At 37.7% G+C, this 25,837-nt stretch overlaps 1 protein-coding gene across 4 annotated transcripts in view; it reads right to left on the bottom strand.

Annotated features, from left to right (window-relative positions):
* Positions 1–25,837, bottom strand: part of TMEM200A (transmembrane protein 200A) — a 182,893-nt gene that overhangs the window by 14,412 nt on the left and 142,644 nt on the right. The window contains exon 1 of one of the 4 annotated variants that reach the window (XM_003311481.7): positions 7,558–7,824. The exons of the other annotated variants lie outside the window; for them this stretch is intronic. The gene's annotated coding sequence lies outside the window, so the exon portion shown is untranslated. Of the gene's footprint in view, positions 1–7,557; positions 7,825–25,837 lie in introns of those variants that run through there. 4 annotated transcript variants of the gene reach the window in all.

Here is a 25,837-nt window from a genome sequence, read left to right as displayed (position 1 = left end):
TTGTTTGAATGTAGGAAGGCTACTGATTTTTGTGCATTGATTTTGTACTAAACCACATTATTAAACTTGCTAGCTGTTTAAGAAAAACAGTTTCCAGTTCATTCTCTCAGGTGTTCTAGAAATACAATTATATCATCTTGACATAGTATTGTTTGCCTTCCTTTTCCTAATTTTAAAACCTACAATTGCCATTTTCTAACTGTATCACTTAGTGCCTCCAGAGCAAAGGTAAACACAACTGGGATGAAGGTGTACATCCTGGCTTCGCTCCTGAATTTAATGGGCACACCTATTGTTTCACCACTGAAGTATCAATCAATCAGTGCCTGCTTTATTAAGAGTTTTCACCTAAATTCCAGGAGACAAAATTAATTGGTTCAGAGTTGCTGTCAGAGAGAAAGCTCTCTACTAGAGAGTAAAACAGAGAAAGTGAAATGAAGGAGCAGAGAAAGGGCAAAAGAAAGAAAGAAAAAAGGTAGAGGATAAAGAAAAAAGGAAAAGGTGGAGGATAAAGTATAGGAAGAGAAGGAGAAAGTTGTATTGGGGAAGAAAATCATGGATTAATGACAATATTAAATATCTGAAAGCGTGAATAAGAATTCCCATATACCTTTTAAAATGTCCTTACTTGTTAAAAACAACCTCTTCTTTGAAAAAACACATGTATCTAAGGACAGAAATTTTCTGCCTGGGATTTTTGAGATTGCTGAATTATCTACCGAATATATGAGCTGAAAGGAAAAAATTGAGAAGAATGATTAATTGCCTAAGATGTCAGGAATATAACAAAAATCAGAAAGAATGCCTAGCAGCAAAAATGAGTTCAAGGGATGCCTAAGATAACAATAACAGGATAAAACCATGTTTGTAAAAACACCATACATACACCCTACCACTTTCTACAAGGATAGTGTAATTTGGAATCATGCCTCAGATATTTTTAGCTTCAAGTATCTTCTACACCTTATAATGGTTTGTTTCCTCTGCAATGTCCTGTTAGAGATAGCAAGCCAAGAGAAAAGTGGGTAGAAAACTTTGATAGTTGATTCACAGAAGAAAAAAACATAAATGTTCTGTTAACAAATGAAAAGAAGAATGAGCAAAGAAATGCAAACTAAGGTAATCTCAAAAGTAAAAATATTAACTTCACTAGTAATTGGCGAAAATGAAAAAAAAAAAGACAAAAAGATTGATTATGACCATTATTGGTGAGGTATAAGGGAAGAAGGTCTAATAAGCTGTCAATGAGAGAACAAATTGGTACTTTTCTTGAGGGTAACATGAGAAAGACTTTCAAAAATTGAAATGTCCATTCCCTTTGCCAGCCCCTGCCTGCTGACTGCCAATTTCCCTTCTATGAATTCTCCTTTCAAAAGATTTGCCCAAGAATACATGAAACTATGTATAAGGATATTCACTGCAGCACGATAGTAATGGCAACAACTTGGAAACAACTTAAATGCTCAGCAACAGAAAATTGGTTAAATCAATCATGCTGCCTCCATATAATAGAATATTATACAGATATTTAAAAGGATTAATATATACTAAAACGAAAAATGTTCACATGATATTTCTGAGTTTTTAGAACAGAAATAGTTAGAATTCTGTTTATGGCAAACATACAGAATGTTGTTGGTGACACGTAACAGAACTCTCACTTATATGTAACTGTATTATTGACCTATGCAAGGAACATGTACTGCTTTTATCTCATTTCCAATTTGGAACTCTAAGTACAGAGCAAAAAAGGATGTTGAAGCCTGGAACATAAGAGTAAAAGGCAAACCAATCTGGTACATATTAGAGTAATTAGCTGTGCTTGCTAATTTAAAGCAGGTGGAGTGTAGCCTTCGAGGCAAAAATGCAGGACTGGAGCAACTAGAAAATAGCTAAAATCACAAACCAGACTAAATGAGAAGTTCAGGAAAGAAAGACTTATTTATGACACATTATAATCTTGAAACACTGAAAACAATTCTACCCACTTGGACAACACCTGAATCTACTGGGTGTAAAGTAGAATAGAGGATGAATTTAGAACTGTTATCTGCCTTTATGAAGTTTATACTCAAGAATCTGTTTAAGGCTAATGCTGTGCATTGTAAAGCAAATGAGAAGTAAGCCTTAATCAGCATCAATGAAATTTCTCTGCACCTGGGTCATCCCGACTTATTGATAGCTTCCTCCTGGGCTCCAAAAGGGACATGGCTTTCTTTCTTTCCTTCCCCAAAGCTCAGTCCCCATTGTGTTTATGTCTACCTACCTTCATGCCAACTCATCAGTGATCTTTGCTTGCTCTAACCTTACAACTTTGATTCACAGATGGAAATGGCTTCTTTCTGAGAATATCCTGCGACTTCAGAATGATTACTCTCATAAAGCATGCAGCCACAGAGGCTGGACAGAGATCTTCAGCCTTGTGATGAAGGGAAACTGAGGGGGGGGGCTCCAGAAAGGATTCTTCTCCTTAACCTAATTTACATTCATCTCCTCATAAAGATGATGAAGTGAGACTGAATTTTATTTATTTAATTTTCATGCCTTGAAATTAAATCTCTATTCCACTCCCTCCGTTTGTCCTGTTTCATCTTTTGTGTGCTGCACAGTCCTGTTTCTACAGAGACCATGAGTCATCCCAGTGGGCGAGGGTCTGTTTCATCAAGGCCTTAAGGCTGGAGCTGGGCGAGGTAGTGAGAGGCCACTGTCCCTGGCCCTCAAGGGTTACCCTACTGGTGGCTTTTCCCTGTCTACTCTCAACCTACAGAAGGAATATTTATATTTGACTTTTCTTCAAAGCATTACAATCCCTGGGGCTTATTTAAAATGAGTTTATGACAAGGGAGAGCAGTCCCCTACATTCAAGTTACTTCAACCACAGTTTTCTTGATTTTTTTCATCAAAATCAAATACTAATAGTGTTATGAGTTTTTGATATGTGTATGCTTTCTAAATAAATAATTAGCATTTGTTTACATTTCTTGATCCTCAATGGTATCAGATCCATAGACAAACATAACTTACTGTAACACACTATTTTTTAGCTTTGCTATACTTTCATGTAAAACCATAGATTTATTTGTAGTCTTTTGGAGATTAATGGAATGTTTGTTGGCTTATTCACATACTGGCTCACTTAATCCTCGTAACAACCCTGAAAAGTAGTTATCAACATCCCCTTAGACAGATGAGCTAAGGTCCAAGAGGATATGTAATTCGTATGTAAGTGGCTGTTTTAGCAGCTCTTCCAACTCAAGTTCTGACTATACAATTTTTGCAGCCACTATATTACTTCCGAACTGGCTGTGTCTTCAAAATGAAAATGCTGTAGAGAACTGAAGTAATTGCTCAGCTTTCTCAGGCTTCAATATCCTTTGCTTTAATATATTTATGGGGTGTCTGGATTATATTTATATTACTTTTTGAGTGATGAAGAGGACTCTCCTTTCTTCCTAAATCTGAATAAGATAATGAAATCAAGTAATTAGGTAAATCAAATAGCATTCTTAATTCTTCCAGAACGATATTGATTGATAATTGGTTCAGATTTCTAGTTTAGTATAATTAGAAAGCAGACTCCAACTCAACTTTATTTAGCTCTGCTTATATTGTTTTCAATCCAGACCAATTATAACTTCAAACTTCTATGCTCCTTTATCCAAGGGAACCATGACTTTTATCTTAAACTCTTGTGATGTTTAACATTGATTTCTGCAGAAATATTCAATAGATACTTGCTGAGCACTGCCATGACTCGTGACCAGAATCTGTCACTGAATCCAACATCGTCTGTGCTCTTACTGGGCTGAGGGCCTAGAAGCAGGGAGACGAGCAAGTATTACTGGGCACAAGGATGGGAGTATTCATGGGGCACAGAGAAAGGCCAGAAAAAGAACTCTGGGGATGGAGTAAGAGGGAGGGAGAGAGCAAGAGAGGTTTCACAAAGAAGGTGACCTTCAAGCTGTTTTCAATGAAAGGAGGAGGAAAAGCAGAGAGGCAGAGAGGAATTCCCAGCTGGGAAAATCAAGGGAAGACAGCTACTAGCATAGCATGAATTGATTTGCATGCATTCAGACTGGCTGGGGTTTAGACTTAAGAAGCATAATCTTCTATCAGCAACTCCCAAGCAAAAGACAGAATTCACTGGTAACATCTCTAGGTTTTACTTGATGAAGACACCAGTCACCATCATGGCTCCCCCACCCATCCTTGGTGATCCTGGGATAACAATTTCTTCCCATAATGTGGGGACTATCTACTGCTTAAAAGGTGATCTCAGGACTCATTCAAATTGAAATTAAATAAAGTTAACTAAGGTCTACAGCCTTACTTAGATCAAAGTAAATATTAGTTAAATGGTGACTTTTTAATAATGATTAACTCCAGAAAAAAAGAAAGAAAAAAGTTTTATCCTAAATCTTTCCCAAAAGAACTGCCAAGAAGTTTTAAATTATTCATCTGGAGACTTTGGGGGAAAGTATGAAAAATGAGAAGAAAGAGTGAAAATTAGAAATAAGAAGAGAACTAGCATTTATTGAGTCCTGATTTTAGTTTTTAGCAACTCAATGTATATTATTGTATTTAGTTTCAGAAAAATGCAGGAGGAAAAATTGCTCCATTTCATTGAGGCTCAGAAAACGTCTGTAATTTGTTCAATGTCACACAGCTAGGAAGCAGAAGGAAAGCTTTCAAATTCAGATCCGTTTAGCTTAAAGAACACACAATTTCCCCTTCATAACGCCACAAATTAACAGAAAAAGGATTAGGAGAAGGAAGCATAATTGAAAATTTTTGGAGAAAACAGATGAGAAAGAAAGAAGACTTTATGAATTTAGAATGCAGTTAGAAAAAATATGCTAAAGAAAAAATTTTAAAAATACGTTATTTAAAGAAATCAAATGGGTCTCTGAATTGCATAGCACAGTGCCCTGCCTTTGATAACTTGCAACTGTTGGTGAGGACCAAATAAGTTCAACTTATAACCTTTATAGGAACTCACTTCTATAAAAAATTATCAAAACTGTATGTGAGAAGTATTCAAATACCTCAAAACAGAAGCGAAAACAAACACATACCACCTAACGCGTAAATCAAGCTCAAACATTCCAAACAGCATGTAACGGTGGCAACATTTAATCTATTTAGTTTCTTATGTATCTTATTATTTGGAGGCATAATTTCTGGTGTTTTTTCTCTTTATTGCTATAGATTGGATCATCTGTCTCCAAAGCTAAGAGAATACTAAAAAATGACCCCTATCACCCCAAACTGACAGATGTTTTTAAACCTAAGCAGGTTTAAAATTTCATTTTCTTCCTAAAGTACCACATGGAAATATTAACAAAAGGTTTTTTGTTAGCAACATTTGTATATACATATTTTTCTCCCTTTCTAGGGGGTAATTCGGCAACATGTACTTTTTTTCTTTCAATTATTTTAAAGCAACGATTTTCCAACTAATTAGGGTGTATTCAAATAAAGGAATTCTATGTAATCATTTAAATGTAAGAAATCATTTAGTGACAGGAAGAAATGTTCAGTAAATATGTTACGTGAACATAAAGACAATGTGGTAAGCGATCTCATTTATTTGAGACTTTTTCACATGTACACATGGCTGGAATAATAGATACCAAAATATACACAGCTGTCTATATTCAGCTGCTGACTCAGCAACACAAATGTCCCTGTAGTAACAAGGGGCACATGGAGAACAGATATACATAGAGAAAATACCCAGATAAGCCATTCGAAAAAGAGCTCACTCCGTGGTCTAACTAAATATAATTTTAATTTTCCTCATCTATTAAGTATTACCCCAGATAGAAGGCCACTTAAAATACAGCCTTTCATTTCTTCAAAGTCACATACATCTTTATTCTAAAAAGTCAAATTACTTTGTTGTTATGCCAAGTTCAATTTGAGAGCTACAACTATGAATTTCTAGCTTAGTCAACTAAATGATAAAATTCCATGTCAAAATTATAGATACATTAATCTTATCTTCTACAATACTTCTCTTTAATGATTTCAAAAATGCCAACTGGCTAATTAGCAAGATACCAGAAATATAATGAGAACACTCATATAAGTTTTTTAAATAGTTGGTTGAAAGGGTCCAAATGCCTTCACTATTTTGGCCACATGCAACTTGCATTAAATGCTGAGTGGGAAACCCTCTCTAAGGCCTTCTGGTACAAAACAGTTCCCATGTTTTGGAATTTGCAGTCCGTAACAGTCAAAACAACATTCAGGAAGACACATAAAAGACACGAGTATTATGATATCCCAAGGAGAAATAATTAGGATCATTTCAACAGTTCAAAAGCAACATTAAAAAGTACAATAAGGCTGTGTGTGGTGGCTCATGCCTGTAATCCTAGCACTTTGGGAGGCCGAGGCAGGCAGATCACTTGAGGTAGGGAGTTCAAGACCAGCCTGGCCAACATGGTGAAACCCCCTCTACTAAAAATACAAAAATTAGCTGGGTGTGGTGGCATGCATTTTTAGTCCCAGCTGCTTAGGAGGCTGATGCAGTAGAATCACTTGAACCCGGGAGGCGGAAGTTGCAGTGAGTCGATATCGCACCACTACCTTCCAGCTTGGGCAACAGAGTGACACTCCATCTCAAAAAAAAAAAAAAACTATAATGAGATACCTCCTCACACCTTTCAGGAAGGTTATTACCAAAAAGACAAAAGATAAGTGCTGGCAAGGATATGGAGAAAAGGGAACCCTTGTACACTGTAGGGATGTACATTAGTACAGCCATTATTAAAAAGTATGAAGGTTCCTCAAACAATCAAAAACAGGACTACCATACGATCCAGCAATCTCTCTTCTGTGTATTTATCCGAAGAAATAAAATCAGTATGTTGAAGAGATATCTGCAATCCCATTTTCATTGCTGCATTATTCACAATAGCCAAGATATATAGAATCAACCTAAATGTCCAGTGACACATGAATAAAGAAAATGTGATAAACATGTATATATACATATATACACACACCCACACAATAAAACATTACTTAGCTTTTAAAAAGAAAGCAAGCCTCCCATTTGTGGCAACATGAGTCAATCTGGAAGACATTATGTTAAGTGAAATAAGCCAGACAAAAAGAAAAATACTGTATGATCTCACTTACATGGAATCTAAAAACATCAAGTTCATAGAAGCAGAGAGTAGAATGGTGGTGACCAGGGGTGAAGGGAGGAATGGGAGATGGTCAAAGGGTACAAAGTCTTAGTTACGTTAAGATGAGTAAGTTCTAGAGATGTAATGTACACCAAGGGACTACATATAGTTAAAAATACTATGTTACATATTTAAAATTTGCTAAGAGTAGATCTTAAGTGTTCTTAACATGTACGCATGCACACACACACACACACACACACACAAAGGTAACTGTGAAGGAATGGATGTGTTAATTAGCTTGACTATAGTAATCAGTTTACTGTGTATATGTATATCAAAACATCATGTTATGCACCTTAAATACATACAATTTCAATTTAAAAAACAAACAAAAAAATCTAAGTAAAACCAGTACCTGAGAATAAACTAACATCCGCGAGTCTTGGGACGTAAGGAGGTAAGAGAACAAGAAGAGTTCAGATGGAGTAATGCTGCCCAAAATACAATCCTCGGGCCAGCAACACTGGTATAACCTGTGAGCTTGTCGGGAATGCAAATTCATGGTTCCACTTCTCCCTACTGAATCAGAAGCGCTGGACCAAGCGGGCCCAGCAAACTGGTTTCATAAGTCCTCCAGGTGATTCTGATGCCTGCTGAGGTTTGAGAGCTACTGAGCTGAAAGAATTTCTGGCACAGATGCAGCCTCTACTCAGATGAAACAGAAGGGGAGGGGACTTTCTAAAACAAGAAAGATTCTTTTTGGAAGGTGGAAGGAGGTGGGGAAAGGAATGCTGTTACTAGAGAAACATGACTTGAGGCAGCAGTCTCCAGCATGTCCTCTAGGATCAGGGAGACTCCTTGGTGCTTGCCCAGTGGTCACAGCCTGGCCATGAAGGATGGAAGAAGAAATGAGTAGGAAGGGAAAGACAACAAGCGTGGGATTTCAGCGGGCCCTGCACTGAGAAAACGTCCCCTTGTGCTCTCCCTTACCTAGAATTCCTTTAAATGGGACAACGTTTTTTGTTGTTCACTCACTCTGTTCTTCACTCACTGTTACTTGAAGACATTGCTGGGAGCTAAGGACCCGAGGCTGAAGAATGTCAGAATCTTTACTCCAGAGGAGTTCACAGGCCAGAATAATATATTTAAGATGAAAGTGCCAACTGAAGTCACATATTCCCGGAGGTCCATTGTTTAACTGCAATTTCCCAACTCCATGAAGTTAGGCATAGAGAGGTGACTTACTTTGGTCAGAAAAATGTGAGTGGAGAGATGTTCCTCTCTTCCTGGTGAAAAACTTTAAGAGCTAGTGTGTGACATGACATGATCCCTTCCCCTTGCCATGGTGACCAACAACCTTCCAGATAGCAATGGGTCAATCAACTGAAGTTCTCAGGTAAGGATGATGTGGAAGAGGGACTGGCCAAATCACAATGGACATGAGTAAGTGAGAAATTCACCTTTGTTGTTTTTAAATACTGATATTTAGGGGTTGTTTTTACTGCACATAACCTATTCTGACTGATACAAGTAGGTATTAGTATTATTCCAATGTTATATATAAAGAAATAAAAGAGAGATTAAAACAACTTACTAAAATACAGAGAGGTGGTGCTATAGTCTGAATGTGTCCCCTCCACCAAAATTCGAATTCATATGTTGAAAGTTAATGACCAATGTGATAATGCTAAGAAGTGAGGCCTTTAGGAGGTGATTAGATCATGAGGGCTCCACTTTCATGGAGAGGATTAATGTCCTTCTAAAAGAAGCTTCATACAGCCTTCATCCCTTTTGCCTTTCTACCTTCCACCATGTGTAGCACCACCTTCCACCATGTGTGGCACCATCTTGGAAGCTGAGAGCAGCTTTCACCAGACACTGAAACTGCTGGCCTTGATCTTGGAGTCTCCCAGCCTCCAGAGCTAAGAAAAATAAATTTCTGTTGTTCATAAATTAGTCTGTGGTATTTTGTTATAGGAGCAAGAACAGACTAAGACAAGTGGCGTCACTGAGTAAATGTTTTTGGTTTAATTCCTGATGCTCTGGTGTCAGGAGCCAAAGGAAATTCAATTACTTGATTCCACAAAGATTCCCTCTTGCAGCTCTAGTTCATACTTTGCCACATTGATATGTGTTTGTATCACATGACTAATAATTGATCAGAAATTGCCCACATCTAGACAAAAAATAATGAATGCTGGAGAGGCTGCACAGAAAAGGGAAGTCCTATACACTGTCAGTAAGAATGTAAATTAGTACATCCACTATGCGAAACAGTATGGACATTTCTCAAAAACATAAAAATAGAAATACCATATGATCCAGCAATCCCACTACTGGTTATTGATCCAAAGGAAAAGAAATTAGTATATCAAAAAGATGCCTGTACTCCCATGTTTATTGCAGCACTATTCACAATAGCAAAGATATGGAATCCACCTAACTGTCCATCAACAGATGAATGGATAAGGAAAACATGGTATACACACACAATGGAATACTATTTGGCCACAAAAAATAGTAAAACCATGTCATCTGCAGCAACATGAATGGGACTGGAGGTCATTATGTTAAGCGAAATAAGTCTGGCACAGAAAGACAAATATTGCATGCTATCACTCATATGTGGGAGCTAAAAAATTGGATCTCACAGAGGTAGAGACTAGGATGGTGGATTCCAGAGGCTAGGAAGAGACTGAGGGGGAGTGGTGGTATGTAGAAGTGTTGGTTAATGGGTATAAACATACAGTTAGATAGAAGAAATAAGTTCTCATTTTCAATAGCAGAGTAGGGCAGCTATAGTTAACAACAACGTATCGTACATTTCAAAATAGCTAGAAGAGAGGATTCGATATGTTCCCAATACATACAAATGAGAAAAATTTGAGGTGGTGGATACCCTAAATATTCTGAGTTGATCATTACACATTCTATGCATAACAAAATATCACATGTACCCCAGAAATATGTAAAATATTATATATTAATTTTATAAAAAGAAATTGCCCTTATCTAAAGAAGTTAAGCATATTGCCCACTGTGACTCAGTGTGTGACCAAAGGAAGGACCCAAACCCAGATCTTTCTGACTCTAAAGCCTGTGATTTTATCACAATGCTACATTGCTGTCATGACTAAATGTACTCTAAGCCAACTAAAAGTTCTCATCTCAACTCCACCCTTAATAGCAATAACCTTGAGGTAATAATTTAAGCAATGACTTCAGGTTTTTATTCGTAAAGTGGGAATGTTTATCCTCCCTTCCTCACAGGTTGCTATGAACTAGACTGAATTTTAAAGGTTTGCAAATCATACATCTAAGAATTAGAAGTAGTAAATCATAAAATTTGAGCTCTGGGACACTCTCTGGTTTGTGAGTGGCTCTAGAAAAAAGCAATAATTTTGTATTCATCTCTTTAGAAGAAAAGCTTTTTACTTTCATTATTTGTGATGGAAATAATACTACTTCATTCTTGTCTCCTCAAACAATATTAAACATCATTCGATTTTCTTTTGATGACTCAGAGTTGTTTTGGTGTGTTTTGATAATGAATATCAACCAGGACATGGTTTTGTGCAATCCTCTGACAGCTGTGTGAAAAGCCAGTCTTTCCTTAAGAAGCTTATCTATATATGATCAAGAATGAGAAATGACTTTTTAAAGCATAATCATGCCAAGAGGTGAATGTGGTTAGTGTGCTCACACTAGTGAAGGTCTGCAGGAGTCTGGAGGAGGAAGAGATGGACACTAGGCCAATACTGCAACTGTCTTTTCCTGCCCAATTCATGACCAAGGGTTTTAATTTGCTGTGGCCCTGGAAATGAGATAACAAAGTAAACAGGCTTATGGATGTGTGCAAATTAAGAGCAAGCGAAGTTGGAGTGAAGACTTTGAGTATACATATGCGTTGGAGTTTATGACAACTATTTGACTTGTTTGATTATGAATATCAACCAGGACAAGGTTTTGTGCAATACTCTGAAAACGAAAAGCCAAGGTCTTTCCTTAAGAAGTTCATCTACATATGATCAAGAATGAGAAATGACTTTGGAGTTTTTAAAATTTTGTGTGTGTATGTCTACTTCCTGGTTTTGCTTCATCCTTAATAAGCAAAGGTCCATAAAGTGTAAAGTTATGATACTGGATAGCCTTTAAATGGTTAAAGAGTTGTTAGATATGTTGTAGCCTTTGAGTAGAGGAAAAATCTGTTCTAGATTTTACCTTCCATATAATACAAAGAATTCATAAAGAATCCTTTCCACTTGTTCAGGGCTTGCCAGTATATTTAAATTTCTCCACCTAAAAGATTCTTTCTATACACACTTACATGTTGCTAAATCAACTTCAACCTGGGTAGATAAAGCTGTTGATATTTTCAAACTAACTTTTAAAAAGCACCACCCATTTGTGCTCAAATTTTCATAATTTTATTTTTTTCAAACTCAGATTGTCAGAATAATTCAACACCAAAAGTGTTTGAGTGACATTCAAATCAGTCTTTCATACACTCACTCATTTGTTGCATTTATTTATTTTCATTCATCTAACAAATATTTAATTAGCATCTACTATGTGTCAATCACTCTGCCAGGGGCCCAGGGATAAAATGATGAACAACTCAGACTTGATCCTCACCTTCTTAGATCTAAATCTTGAGTGGAAAGGTAGAAATTAAACAAACAATTATACATATGATATGTATTAAAAAGAGAAAATGTAGCATGGTATGGAAGTGAATATCAAGGTAGGCAATCTTAGTCTGGAAGGTTTTAGAAGGCAGTTTGAGGAAGTGACTTGAAACTGAGATAGTGCAGGGAAGGAAGGGAAGACTAGCATGTGCCAAGTCTCAAATACTGGAGTACCTGGTTTCAAAGAAATGAATGAAAAACAATGTGGCTTGGGCAGGCAGGTGAGTGAAAAGACAGCAGGGCAAGACCATCTGAGATTTCATAGATCATATTAAGGAGTCTGAACTCTATCTTAGGAGACACCATGATGATCTCTTCTAGCAGAGATAGAACAGGATCAGATTTGCATTTTTATAATATTCATGCTGCTGTATGGAAAGGGGCAAAAAATAGATGTAGGAAGGCCATTTAAGAAGCCCCTACAGTAACTCAGGAAAGAGATGGTAGCAGCTTGAACCAGGGTGGCAGTCACTAGGGTGAACAGAGTAGACAGAACAGACAGCTATTTAGAAGACAGAATACAAAGACCTTGACACTGGGTGTGGGCAGTAAAGATGAGCAGCTATCAAGATGATGCCCAGTTGCTGGCTTGAGCATTGGATGGATGACGGCACCTTTTACTGTAATAAGAACAAATGAAAAGAAGCTGTTTGAAGAAAGAGTTTAGTTTTGAATGTGTTATTGGTTCTTACATTCCTAGAGACTTGCTGTTAATTGACTATATGTATAGACACACACACACACACAGAGAGAGAGAGAGAGAGAGAGAGAAATCAATCCTATAAGCAAAACTAAAAATTTAATCCACTAATAAGCATGAGGCTTAGTGACTATGAATCATAATAATGTTTTCCTTAGTGAAATACAATCTCTGAATTTTCACACTAGAATCAAATGCTGGCTGATGAGTATAATTTAGTACTAATTTCTGTTCTCTTACAGCATCATTTATTTGATAATGAAGAACTGTGGTAGCATTTAGTATAAAGTAATTGTTAAATTCAATATACTATTAAGAAAACAACAAGAAAAAGCCTGCGTCCAAATGCTTCCAAAATAAAAAATCTTAATAAAAATCAATGTAATTATGACATTTATCATTTTAATGATAAAAAGAAAAAAAGCCACAATATTTAGAAAATATTTGGTATATAAAACACTTTGAAACCCTGAAAGAAGAAAGAATTCAAAGTATCATTGTTACCAAATTATTACTAGTTTGATTTTCAAATGACTTGTTTCAACACAGATAATGAATTTTCACTAATAATGCTTGCATACTGTGACACTTCCTTACATACACATAGCACAATAATTCAGCTACACATCATATCACAGATTTTTCTTTTAGGTTTGGGCGCAACCTCAGACACCCTTCAATAACTGTCTAGTGGCAGCAGGAAAAGGAGGGTTTCATGACATGTGGGTAGAGGAAGGATATCTCGTGAGCATGGGAGGGGTGGATAGATTTCTCGTAATTTAGTAAACGACGAAAGTAGGGCTCAAAGAGACCCCCACATCCTTTCAAAATGTAAGGATCTGCCATGTTACGGAGACTTCGGCTCTTTCTCTAAGTACTGGTAAATAGTTTTGTTTTCATTATATAGAGCTGATTTCTTCACCAAGGAATGGTGCAATTCATTAATAATGAAGCTTGTTATTGGCAAGTCAAGCACATGAAAGTGAGGAGAACATATTAAAGGATGCATCCCTCCAGGTTTGAATTTTATCTTTTAGTCTCACAGGGTACACAGGAACCTTCTGCTCATTCTCCCAAATCCTCCAGTCCTTTGTACCTTATTATGTGCTCACTAGGAAAAGAAAAACCCTCTCTTTGAGGTCAAACCTTTCTTCTTCCCAGCCCCTAATGGTCCCTAACTCCCGGGTTGCCCTCTGTTCCTCAGAGTAACCCCTTTCCTTCTGCTTCCCTTGAGGATAATTCTGCAAGTCCTTCCATTCCATTGAATTGCATTCCACATAGGGTGGTAGGGATGAGCTTTCAGTCCCTAGGGGGTAGATTATCTACAAAACAATAAAATATTTCATGCTGAACCAAATACTTGACGTCCTATGAATGAATATGCTAAGGAGCCTCTGACTCTTCCTTTCCTTTATATTTCATATCCAAAGGTGGGTTTGGAAGTTCAGTATGGTGCTGGCCCCATAAAAACAGTCTGTGCAGAGCAAAGAAAAACAGCCCTCAAACCATACATATGTATTTGCTGGTTTACTTGTTTATGATGTGTCTCCTCCACTAGATTATAAAGGGAACATTTTTGTTCACAAATTCCTAGCATAGTGCCTGACACATAGTATGCTTCAAATGACATTTATTGAATGAAGGTGGAATCCAGAGAACTGGACTTGGCCAAATGATGTTACAGGAGTCATTCTGTGCTCACGAGGTTGTGAATTTCAAGAGAGACCATGCATATATTCTTGTACTGAATTATAGATATGTGACAAATTATTACAGTATTTACAAGCACTCTTAATGAAAATTCATCTTTACTAGAATGAGTCATTTGAAAATTAAACTAGTAATAATTTGGTGGTAACAACACTTTAGGTTCCCTCTTCTTCCAGGGTTTTAAAGTGTTTCATATACCTAATATTTTCTAGATATTGCAGCTTTTTTTTTTTTTTGAGATGGAGTCTTGCTCTGTCACCCAGGCTGGAGTGCAGCAGCGTGATCTCAGCTTACTGCAACCTCCACCTCCTGGGTTCAAGTGATTCTCCTGCCTCGGCCTCCCTAGTAGCTGGGATTACAGGCGCCCAACACCACACCCAGCTAATTTTTGTATTTTTAGTAGAGATGGGGTTTCATCATGTTGGCCAGGCTGGTCTCAAACTCCTGACCTCAAGTGATCCACACACTTCAGGCTCCCAAAGTGCTGGGATTACAGGTGTGAGCCACCGTGGCTGGCCTCTTTTTATATTTTTTTAATGTCATAATTACATTCATTTTTATTAAGACTTTTGTTTTGAGAACAGTGAGAAGCAGGTTTTGTTGTTTTCTTAATAGTAAATTAAGTTTAACAATTATTCCATATTGCCAAAGAGATTCTCCTTCAAGTAAAAAATAAATAATACTCTAACAGAAATTAGTCCCCAAATCATATACATCAGTTAGCTTTTAATTCTAGTGTGAGAATTTAAAACTCCTATTTGAAAGAGGGAAGATAATGATATTCTAAGCACATAATGTTCAAAAGCTCTAAAGCAGTAAAAAGTTTGATATGTTCTGGGAACAGAAAGAGGGCCAAAGTGGCTGAGGCAGAGATGGACAAGGGGCTGGTCATGCAGCCTAGATAAAAAGTGTGTGGTTTGTTAAGTGTGTTTAAGCTGGATTGTGACACAATCTGATATGCAGATATCACTTTGGCAGCTGTGAGGATAATTATTCCCCAAGTGGCAAGAATGGAAGCAAGAAGTAGACCAGGTGAGGGATGTTGGTGGCTTGGACTAGGGTTGTGATAGGAGATGCTGAAAGGAACAGAAGACAGGACGCACCACATGGCGGGTGAAAGGACAAGAATCAAGGGAATTTCCAGATCTCTAGCTGGGGGGATGGCTGTGCCATTTATTGACATAGGGAAGACTGAGCGTAGGAAGAAGATGTGGCCTGAGGAGAGTAGTCAGTATTGGGAATCATGAGTTCAGGAGTGGGCATGCGAGTCTGAAATGCCTGTGAGACATCAAAATGCAGATGTCACACAGACACTGGCTACAGGTGCATGAAGCCCGGGGATGCCTACTTGACATCTGTTTTGATATCTCACAGGCATCTCAATGACAAAGTTTTAACACAACACAATTGAGATAAAAGAGAAATCCAAAGTAGAGGGCTTCACAGCCAGTTCCAGGGGCAAGATCTGGGCTAGAATACAAACTTGGGATTATCAGTATAGATTCCATGTGTAGAATGAGAGCAACCTTACACTTTTGTTCCGTTTAAAAGACCACAGATATGATGCAAGGTAAATGAGAAACTGCTGGTACTTGATTCTGAAGTTTCCATCATGAATTACTTTGGACACAAAGTCCTCTGAAGACAACTTACTCCTAAGTAATTTATTGTACATACATATTTTACAGAAGATATGTTATAAATATACATTCATTTCTCACTGAATGCAGAATTAATCAGACATCAAAGTTTTGCCTTATTAAAATATGAATCTTCACATTAAAAAATAAATTGATATGAGGACATTTAAGAAATAATTTCTCTTCAATTATGTGTTCCAGAATCTTGGTTTCAGAATATGACCACAGATGTTTTGTGTTTGGCAAACCATTAGGTAACTCCTAAGTCAACCTTCCAAACTAGCATTGAGCAACAGTTCATCCCTAAAGCATTCGAAGGGGGTGAAGACAGCAGGAATCCACAGCACAGCAGAGGATTCCTGGTGACCAAAAGTGGGGCGCTAGGGCTTGGCTAGCATGAGAAGGATAGTCACTCAAAGGGGTGGTAGCCCCAGTGGGGTATTCAAGTCTGAGCTGGGTAAAGAGGGTGTCTCCACAGGAAGGGGAGTGGGGGTGTCTAGGCACAGAGTTTCAGAGCCCAAGCCAAGAGAGGAGCACTTCATATGGGGCTGTGGGCCAGCACAAGGTGTTAGAATCTGAGAGAGCTGAGATGGGACTCCCTGTGGGAGGGGCAAGGTGGATGAGGAGTGGCAATGCAGAGCACAGCCACGCAGGGAATCAGCACTGACAGTGAGAGGCAGGAGTCCCTGTGGGGCAGAGTGAGGCAAGGGCTGCAGGGATGAGAGACTGTTTACACAGAGAGGGCCTGTGAGTGGCGGCAATACCCAGATAGCAATAAGCACACCCATCATTCAGACCTTGGTTTCTAAATACCATTTTCCACTAAAAAAAAAAAAAAAAAAATTCAGGCTTCTGGGAGAAGTAGCTAATTTCAGAGCTAGAGCAGGAAAAGGACAAGATGAGCTCACAAAGATTAGTGCCAAAAAAAAAAAAAAGGCAAGGAAACGTTCAAAGAATGATGGGGTATGTCAAAAAGGCTTGAATGAGCTTCCACTGGTCAAATATGGGATAATTGAGCATCAAAAGAAATAATGATAGTGTCAGATTTTAACCTACTAAACTACAAGACCATAATAATATAAACAAACAAACGTATACATTGATACTTTAATAAGGAACAAGATATTTACATACATTCGATGTACCCCCTTACAAAAAACAGTAATTAAAAATGGAAAATAATATGCAGTTTTACAGTGGCAGGCATGCCTAATCAAGTGACCAAAGTGAACATCATTATCATGGGACAAACTGAAATGCAGTAACCAACACAATGAGAAGACAGCACGACTTCTGTGATAATCCTGCCAAACCTGAATCTAACAACAAGCAAGCACCAAACAAACCAACCTTAGGAGACACTCTATGAGATAACTGGCCCTTCCAGTTTATGAAAGTCAAGCAAATACCAAAGAAACATTCCAGATTGAAGCAGAGTAAAGAGATACAACCACTAAATTCAACACATGATTTTGGATTGGATCCTTCTGCTATAAAAGGCATTACTGGAAAACTGGCAAAACTGAAGTGGGATCTGAGAATTCTGTGGTAGTAATATACCAATGTTAGTGCTTTGAATTTGAAGGTTATGTTGTAGTTATGTAAAGAATGTCTTTGTAAGAAATGCACACTAAGGTACCTGGAGGTGAGAGCAAGTTACTTTCAAGTGTTTTAGGAAAACAGCTTTTTGTACTGTACTTGCAAAATTTCTGTAATCGTAAAATTTTCTAAAAACTCTTTTAAAAATGGGATTTATTTGTCTTAGCACCCCATAAACTAAGACATTCATCCCAACACAGTCAACTACTGGTTTAAAACAAACCTCAAGCATCAATGTAAGATGCCATATTGATTTTTTTTTTTTTTTTTTTTTTTTTTGAGATGGAGTTTCACTCCTCGCCCAAGCTGGAATGCAATGGCACAATCTCGGCTCACTGCAACCTCTGCCTCCCAGGTTCAAGCAATTCCCCTGCCCCAGCCTTCCGAGTAGATGGGATTACAGGCATGCATCACCATGCCTGGCTAATTTTTGTATTTTTAGTAGAGACAGGGTTTCACCATGTTGACCTGGCTGGTCTCAAACTCCTGACCTCAGGTGATCCACTTGCCTCAGCATCCCAAAGTGCTGGGATTATAGGCGTGAGCCACTGCACCTGGCCTGATTTTCCAAAACTTCTACTAAAGGCATTGCAGTCTCCCTACAATAGCCAAGTCTAGAGTCTACTGTGGCTTTCCTAGAGCTATGATAACACTGACAACTTATTCTTAATTAAATAAAGAAGGTCATGCCCCTAAATCCAATCTTATCAGAATTAAGACATAAGTTCATTAACATTTCACTTGGGGTTTTGAAGTGCTAATTCTTGTCATGTTTTCTGATTATCACTTAGCTTTGTTGAAACAAGGGATCTGCCACACTCAACAGGAGCAATGACTCATTTTTGTACATGGGTTCTAAATACTACAAAATTATGATACCATATGAAATCTTTTCACCAAAAAGACTTGTAGCACTACTGGACAATTTCAGAGAAATATGAGGTTTTTCTTTACATGGTTCTTTTTCCATTTAAGCAACTGCTATATATTCCCTTAAAATAAAAACTGTCTAGAAAATGCCGACAATTACCATGAAATCATCTGGATTTGGACATTTCATTTAAAAATGAAAAAGTTAATGTTAAAAGCTCTTGTATCACTCCAGAGATTTTGAGTCCATCTGAATTTCATCGGCCCTTTAGTTGTCTCTTACTGAAGAGTTTCTAATATGTAAGATGAGAGCAAAGCAGTGAAGCCAAAGCGATGAGGTTGGTCTTCAGCCCCTTCCTAAATCAGCCAGACCACACAGGGAATTCCCACTCACAGAAAACTCACAAAGAAACTCTGATCATAGGAACACCCAAAAGTCTACCTAGGAGATAAGTTAAGGCTCAATTCCATAACTTAAACACATTCACTTTAGTTTCAAAATATATGATATTCAATCCAGCATTTTATTTTAAAGAAATGTAGTGTGCAATGTTGCTGTTAGAGTAGTGTGCAATTTTGCTGTTAGAGTCATACAAACTGCAATAAATACCATAGATCTTCTAAAAACTAAAAATTAACTTCTCATACTTTTCTGATATTTAAAGATTGCAACATACTTCAAGAACATGATTCATTGTTTTTACTTAAACAGTGAGTTTTCATTAAAAAAAAAAAAAAACTGAGAGACAGAAAGGAAGTGCCTTTCATACATAAGGCCATATTATTCCATAGAGAATAACTGCCTCAAAAATCATACTGAGATTCACTATAATTAATGCTGGCCTCCCAAATTCTAGGTCACTGGCTTTTAAGACACCGAATTATCCTCTTCTTTTGTCTAACCACCTGCTAGTCATGAGATATCAAAATACTTTGTATTATAAGAATGACAGTCAGGAAAAAAAATCCTATCTATCTGAAGCATTACCTGTCCATCAAATCTTTGAATTGGAGCCAATTCTGTCACAGATAGAATGTGGGAAATAGATCACTAAGCAGAATTAAGCAAAGGCTGGCACCTCCTCACTGGTCCCTGGAAGCCTGTCAGATCCCACATAGTTGCAGAGACAAACTTGTGTAGAGCAGCCTGGCATGGCCCAGAGGTCCAATCTGTCCTGAGACCAGGTATTTAAGATTATTTCTGACTTCATTTTATAAAGTTTATTTCATATAAAGGGAGGCATGCTCATTCAAAGGGTAAAACATAAATAACCACTTAAAGATAAATAATGAAATTTAAAAATAGGCTTTGAGGTATCATGGGTCAGTTCATGTCCAATGGGAAGCAGATGTCGAGAGAATTAGAAATGATTATTGGGGAAAACACCTGTGACAGATAAAGAAAAGAGGGTGCAGGAAAAGGTAGAGAAAACCTTAGACCACCATGAAGCCTTGGAAGCAACGAAAGGAAGGAAAGAAAGCAGGAATGAGTAGGAGGAGATTCAGATGCATATGGCTCTGAGAAAGTATCAAACAAGGACTGCCCATTAGAGGAGTGCCATGTGAGACAGAGCTGGCCTGGCGCTCATATCTCACCATGCTCAGTCACTGTCTGGGAATATCCCAGGGTCAGGGAGCGGGTGGTGGTCCTGTGTGAATGCTGCAGTGGATCAGATGTGGCACCTGCAGGCTGTTGGCCAACTACTCCTACGGCAGGTCTCCCCTAAAGGGAGATCTGAGTGGCACCCTCATCAATGGTGTCAATGCAGAAACAACCAAACTAGAAAAACAGTATGCATATACTACACAGGTCTTTTCATATCATTCTACTACTTGAAAGCCTGTCAAACTTCTCTGTGACCCACATCATAATACCCAAACCCCTCCACAAAACACATGGTTTTTCAGAATCTGGACCCTGCTTTTCTGGTCAACTCCATTTCCTACCTCTTCTCCATAAGCACCCTACTACCCACAGATATTTCCTCATGCCCACCCCACATGTCTCATGTCCTCTTTGTTCCCTTGACCTTTCAAATGCTCCTTTCTTTGTCTATATCTGATTCCCCAACCCTGTCTAAGATGCAACACATGCCAAATCCATTCAGGCCTCTGGGGCCATCCAGAGATTTTGGAAAGTAGATAAGGAACAGGTCAGGGTCAGAGGATGGAGGCTAGAGACAAAAGCAGTGTCTCAAATACTCAGAGGGTCTGGGAAGAGGTTTATCATAGACTTTCTCTGGCCTCAAGTGTAGTTGGAGGAAAATATCTGGGAAAGTGCCTACCTGGGCAGAAAACCCAGAATGCTCCCTCCTGATCCCTCTGGTAAATTCCTATCCATCCTTCAAGACCCTCATTGGGTTTTGAAGCCTCTACAGTCTGCTCTGCCCAATCCATCAGGTTTCATAACTCCTTCCTTTGGGCCACTACAGTATTGTGCACTACGGGGCACTTTTAGTACTATCCTGGGAATACTGTTTCCATATCTGCCTCCAGACTGCTCCAAACTCCTTGACCGTGCTTTACCAACCTTTGCATGCCCCACATTTTGCAGGTGGAGCATAGTAAGTGCTCAAAATAGGTTTGATGAATGAATGGCATTTACTACAAATATAACCATATAGATGATATGTAAATAATACATCAATATACTTGTTACATAAAAATAAAAAGGATAGCAGACATAAAATTCAGAGATCAGGTCTGAGATGTAGCCTCTTAAATCTACTTCTAAGGAGAATAAATTTCAAAGTTTGTGAGAGTCAGGCTCCCTTCCTATGACCCTTTATATAACTTTTCTGTTTCTAAAATGTTATTTGTAGTCTGATTTGCAATATAAATCATTTGTCTGCTTAGTTTTTTCCCCTCCACATTAGAGGCACCTTGGAGCTTCTTGGCTCTTACTCATCTCTACATGTCTTGCAGCACCTGTCAGTGTTTTAAACATAGTAAGCATTTATGATATTGACCAAATCAAGTATCTCCGTGGACACACCTGTGTAAAAGTACATGAGTAAATGATTATTGAGATAATTCCTCCAAAGAGTGCTAACTGAGGCAACAAAGGTTTTGGTTTTGAATTATCTAGATGGTTATTTAAATCATCTCCTTGCTAAAGTCTGTAAATGCAGACAAAATATACCTCCCGACCATTAACAATCCTACTGTAGCAAGCTCCTTGTGCAAATGAGAAGAAACTACTAACCCTGTTGTCATGCAAGTGTGATATTTCACAATCTTGATGCCCAAACCACATTCCAAGATGAACCAAATCCCTAAATAAAACATTAGGTTAGATTTCATCCAATTAATTTTGCTTCTGTCACTGTATTTCAGATGGTACTTAAAATACATTTAAGCATTTTCAGATGCAGAGTCAAGCTTCTCTGCCTCCCCTCACCCCCTCATTCACATAGGCTTAATACAGCACCACAAGACTTCCAGAATACAATTATAATTCCAAGCGCCTTTCACATTATGTAATGGAGGCTTCACTCTCCCCGTATGAAAATAAAAGGAAAACTACACTAAAATCAGGTACAATGCGCTCAAAACCAAGAAAACTAGATTATAAACTGTTTAAGGTTTACATTTAACATTTAGCAGAGAGGAAAAAATAGTCTGTCATGAGCTTTGTTCAGGAAATGAAAGGAGAAAGTTTAAAAAACATGGAGAGATCAGCCATCAAGAGATCAAACAAGGCTCAGATGGGAGGCTAAGACATAAAGACAGTGAGTATGAACTACTCTCGCTAAGATTTGAGTCTTAAAGGAAAAGAGAGCATTAGTTAGAGATGGGTACAAATTAAGGAGAGAGGACTGGGCTTCTGTTTAAGACAGAAGAACTGCTTCTGACAAGGCTGACAAAGTCAAACCAAACTATTTCCAGGCTGTAAGACTGAGAAGTAAAGTTCTTTCATTTGCAATTCAGGACATTATTTATCAGGTATAGAGTCTACAGCAATGCACCTGGAAAATGGGAACCGGATAAGAGAAAACTACTGTCACATGTATTAACATAACATAGATTAATCTCACAAACACAACGGAGAGTGGAAGAGCTAGTTTCAGAAGACTATATATATTTAGATTTCATTTATATTTAAAAATATGTGAGACTAAACAAGGTTTTTAAGGGATGCATACACGTGACTAAACTATAAAGAAATGCAAGGGGGAATCAACATAAAATCCAAGATATTGTTTAGGGGAATGTGGGAGGAGGGATCAGAGCACACAAGGGCTACAGATATATTTAAAAGGGTCTAGTCTTAAGCTGGATAGTGTTTTTCTAAGTATTACTCTTTAAGCTGCACATATATTTTATATTTCTCCTTTGTGCATGTAGTATATTCTATATATTTTTAAAAATCAAATAGAAATTAGACAGAAAAAAACTCGGCTATATATGTAAATGGAAAGGAGCCAAGAGGAAAAGTTAGATATTGAATATATGAAAAGACAAGGATCTGATGGAGACAAATCCTAGAGGAGAAATGATGTATGAGCTCCTTCCTAAAGAATGCATTAACTTTGGAGAAGAGGGTCATCTATTCCCAGAAGCCAGGGAATGATAGAGGGTGAGGATAAGCTTGCATTAGTCTGAAGTAGATAAAATTGCTGGTTTTGCAAGTCAAAACCTAGTCAAACATGGGCAGGGTCATATGTGTCCACTCAAGACATGAAGAAGCAACCTGCCAGTGAAGTGTTAAGCATGTGCAGTGTCTATCATCTGGATTAGGAAGCAGCCCATCTACCGCAAGCTAGCAGTGGGTCAGGAAGCCTGGGGAGGGCAATGAGAACCAGCATAGGGAGAGGACACACCAGGTGTGCACAAGAGGGCTGCTGAGCAGTGCTGAAAGCACATAGGAGCTGGAAACCATGACTGTGTAATGACAATAGCCCACTAAATTGCACGAGTTTCTCCAGGAGCACTGAGCAACCCAGTTCCCAGAGGAAAGTGAGAGTTCCCAGGAATATGAAAATGCATGATTCCTCATTCTCAGTTAGAATGATTCTCCTACCATGATGCAAAGTCAACTAACGGAAAGTGAACTGTAAGAAGAGACCAAAACGAAACTGCTGCAGTAGTCGAATTTAAGTGATAAGAGAAATTCTTAAAAGTTTCTGAAAATGAATTTCCATTCATAGTTGCACAAAAAAAATAAAATACCTAGGAATACGGCTAACTAGGGAGGTGAAAGATCTCTACAAGGAGAACTACAAACCACTGCTCATAGAAATGAGAGATGACACAAACAAATGAAAAACATTCCATGCTCATGAACAGAAAGAATCAATATCATTAAAATGGCCACACTGCCCAAAGCAATTTACAGATTCAATGCTATTCCTATGAAACTACCATTGAGATTCTTCACAGAACTAGAAAAAAAAATTTTTAAATTCGTATGGAACTAAAAAGAGCTCCAATAGCCAAGGCAATCCTAAGCAAAAAGAGCAAAGCTGGAGGTGTCATGCTACCCTACCTGACTTCAAACTATACTACAGGGCTACAGTAAAACAGCATGGTACTGGTACCAAAACAGACACAAAGACCAATGGAACAGAATAGAAATCCCAGAAATAACCGCACAACTATAACTATTTGATCTTTGACAAACCTGACAAAAACAATGGGGAAAGGATTCCCTATTCAATAAATGGTGCTGGGGTAACCGGCTAGTCATATGCAGAAGATTGAAAATGGACCCCTTCCTTACACCATATACAAAAATTAACTCAAGATGGATTAAAGACTTAAATGTAAAACCCAAAACTATAAAAACCCTGGAAGACAACCTAGGCAATACCATTCAGGACATAGGTAAGGGCAAAGATTCCATGACAAAGACGCCAAAAGCAATTGCAACTAAAGTAAAAATTGACAAATGGTATTTAATTTAACCAAAGAGCTTCTACACAGCAGAAGAAACTATCATCAGAGTGAACAGGCAACCTACAGAATGGAAGACAATTTTTGCAAACTATGCATCTGACAAAGGTCTTATATCCAGCAAATATAAGGAACTTAAATTTACAAGAGAAAAACAACCCCATTAAAAAGTGTGCAAAGGACATAAACAGGGTATTATTTTTCAAAATAAGACATACATGCAGCCAACAAGCATATGTAAAACTCATCATCACTAATCATTAGAGAAATGCAAATCAGAGCCACAGTGAGATACCATCTCACACTAGTCAGAATGGCTATCATTAAAAAGTCAAAAAATAACAGATGCTGGAGAGATTGTGGAGAAAAAGGAACACTTATACACTGTTGGTGGGAATGTAAATTAGTTCATCCTCTGTGGAAGACAGTGTGGCAATTCTTCAGAGACATAAAGGCAGAAATACCATTGGACTCAGCAATCCCATTACTGGTTATATACACAAAGGAATATACATCATTCTATTATAAAGACACTTGCACATGTATTATGTTCATTGCAGCAGTATTCACAATAGCAGAGACATAGAATCAACCTAAATGCCCATCAATGATAGACTGAATAAAGAAAATGTGGTACATTTACACCATGGAATACTATGCAGTCATAAGAAAGAATAGGATCACATCCTTTGCAGGGAAATGGGTGGAGCTGGAGGCCATTATCCTCAGCAAACTAACATAGGAGCATAAAACCAAATACCGCATTTTCTCACTTATAAGTGTGAGCTAAATGATGAGAACACATGGACACATAGAGAGGAACAACACACATTGGGGCCTACTTGAGGTTGAAGGGTGGGAGAAGGGAGAGAATCAGGAAAAATAACTAATGGGTGCTAGACTTAATACCTGGGTGATGAAATAATCTGTACAACAAACCCCCATGACACAAGTTTATCTAGGTAATAAGCCTGCACTTGTACCCCTGAACTTAAAATAAAAGTTTTTAAAATGCTGTAAGTCATGTTGAAAAAAAAATAGCAAAATGAAAACAAAGTTCCTGAAATAAGAAGGATTTACTCAAAAACTATAGATGATCCAGGCTTTTTCACTGTAAAAATACATGTTATCAAATATTATAAATTTTTCATTCAAAATTCTATAATTTTTAGCATATAATCTGCCTCTTCTAATAATGTTCTGATTATATAAATAATCACCATTGTGAATCAGCAGGTTAAAAAAGTTAAAAAAGAACTAATTCTGGATATCGTTTATCGAAATAATAACAATAATTAAGAAGAATTCATTATTACAGTATCTAAAATCTACTTGGTATGAAAGTGCTATCTTCTATGGTCATAGATTCTGTCTGAACATCTGAAAAGAAAATCTATGATCTACTGTAATCAAAATTAATTATAAAATGGCTTCTTATGAATATCTTGCTACATTTATCAAAAGAGTTCAATTTAGTAATTAGTGATTATTAATGTAGTCAAATGACAGGTGTCCCTCAGAATGGAAGGGACCATCTACTATCCAAATGCTTTTCCCTGCTAAAACAAGTGGTTTTACCTGGTGTTTCTGCAC

This window comes from Pan troglodytes, chromosome 5, assembly GCF_028858775.2.
Source record: "Pan troglodytes isolate AG18354 chromosome 5, NHGRI_mPanTro3-v2.0_pri, whole genome shotgun sequence".
Lineage (NCBI taxonomy): Eukaryota > Metazoa > Chordata > Mammalia > Primates > Hominidae > Pan > Pan troglodytes.
The sequence above is the reverse complement of the archived record's forward strand: the minus strand, read 5'-3'. Positions and strand labels throughout refer to the sequence as shown.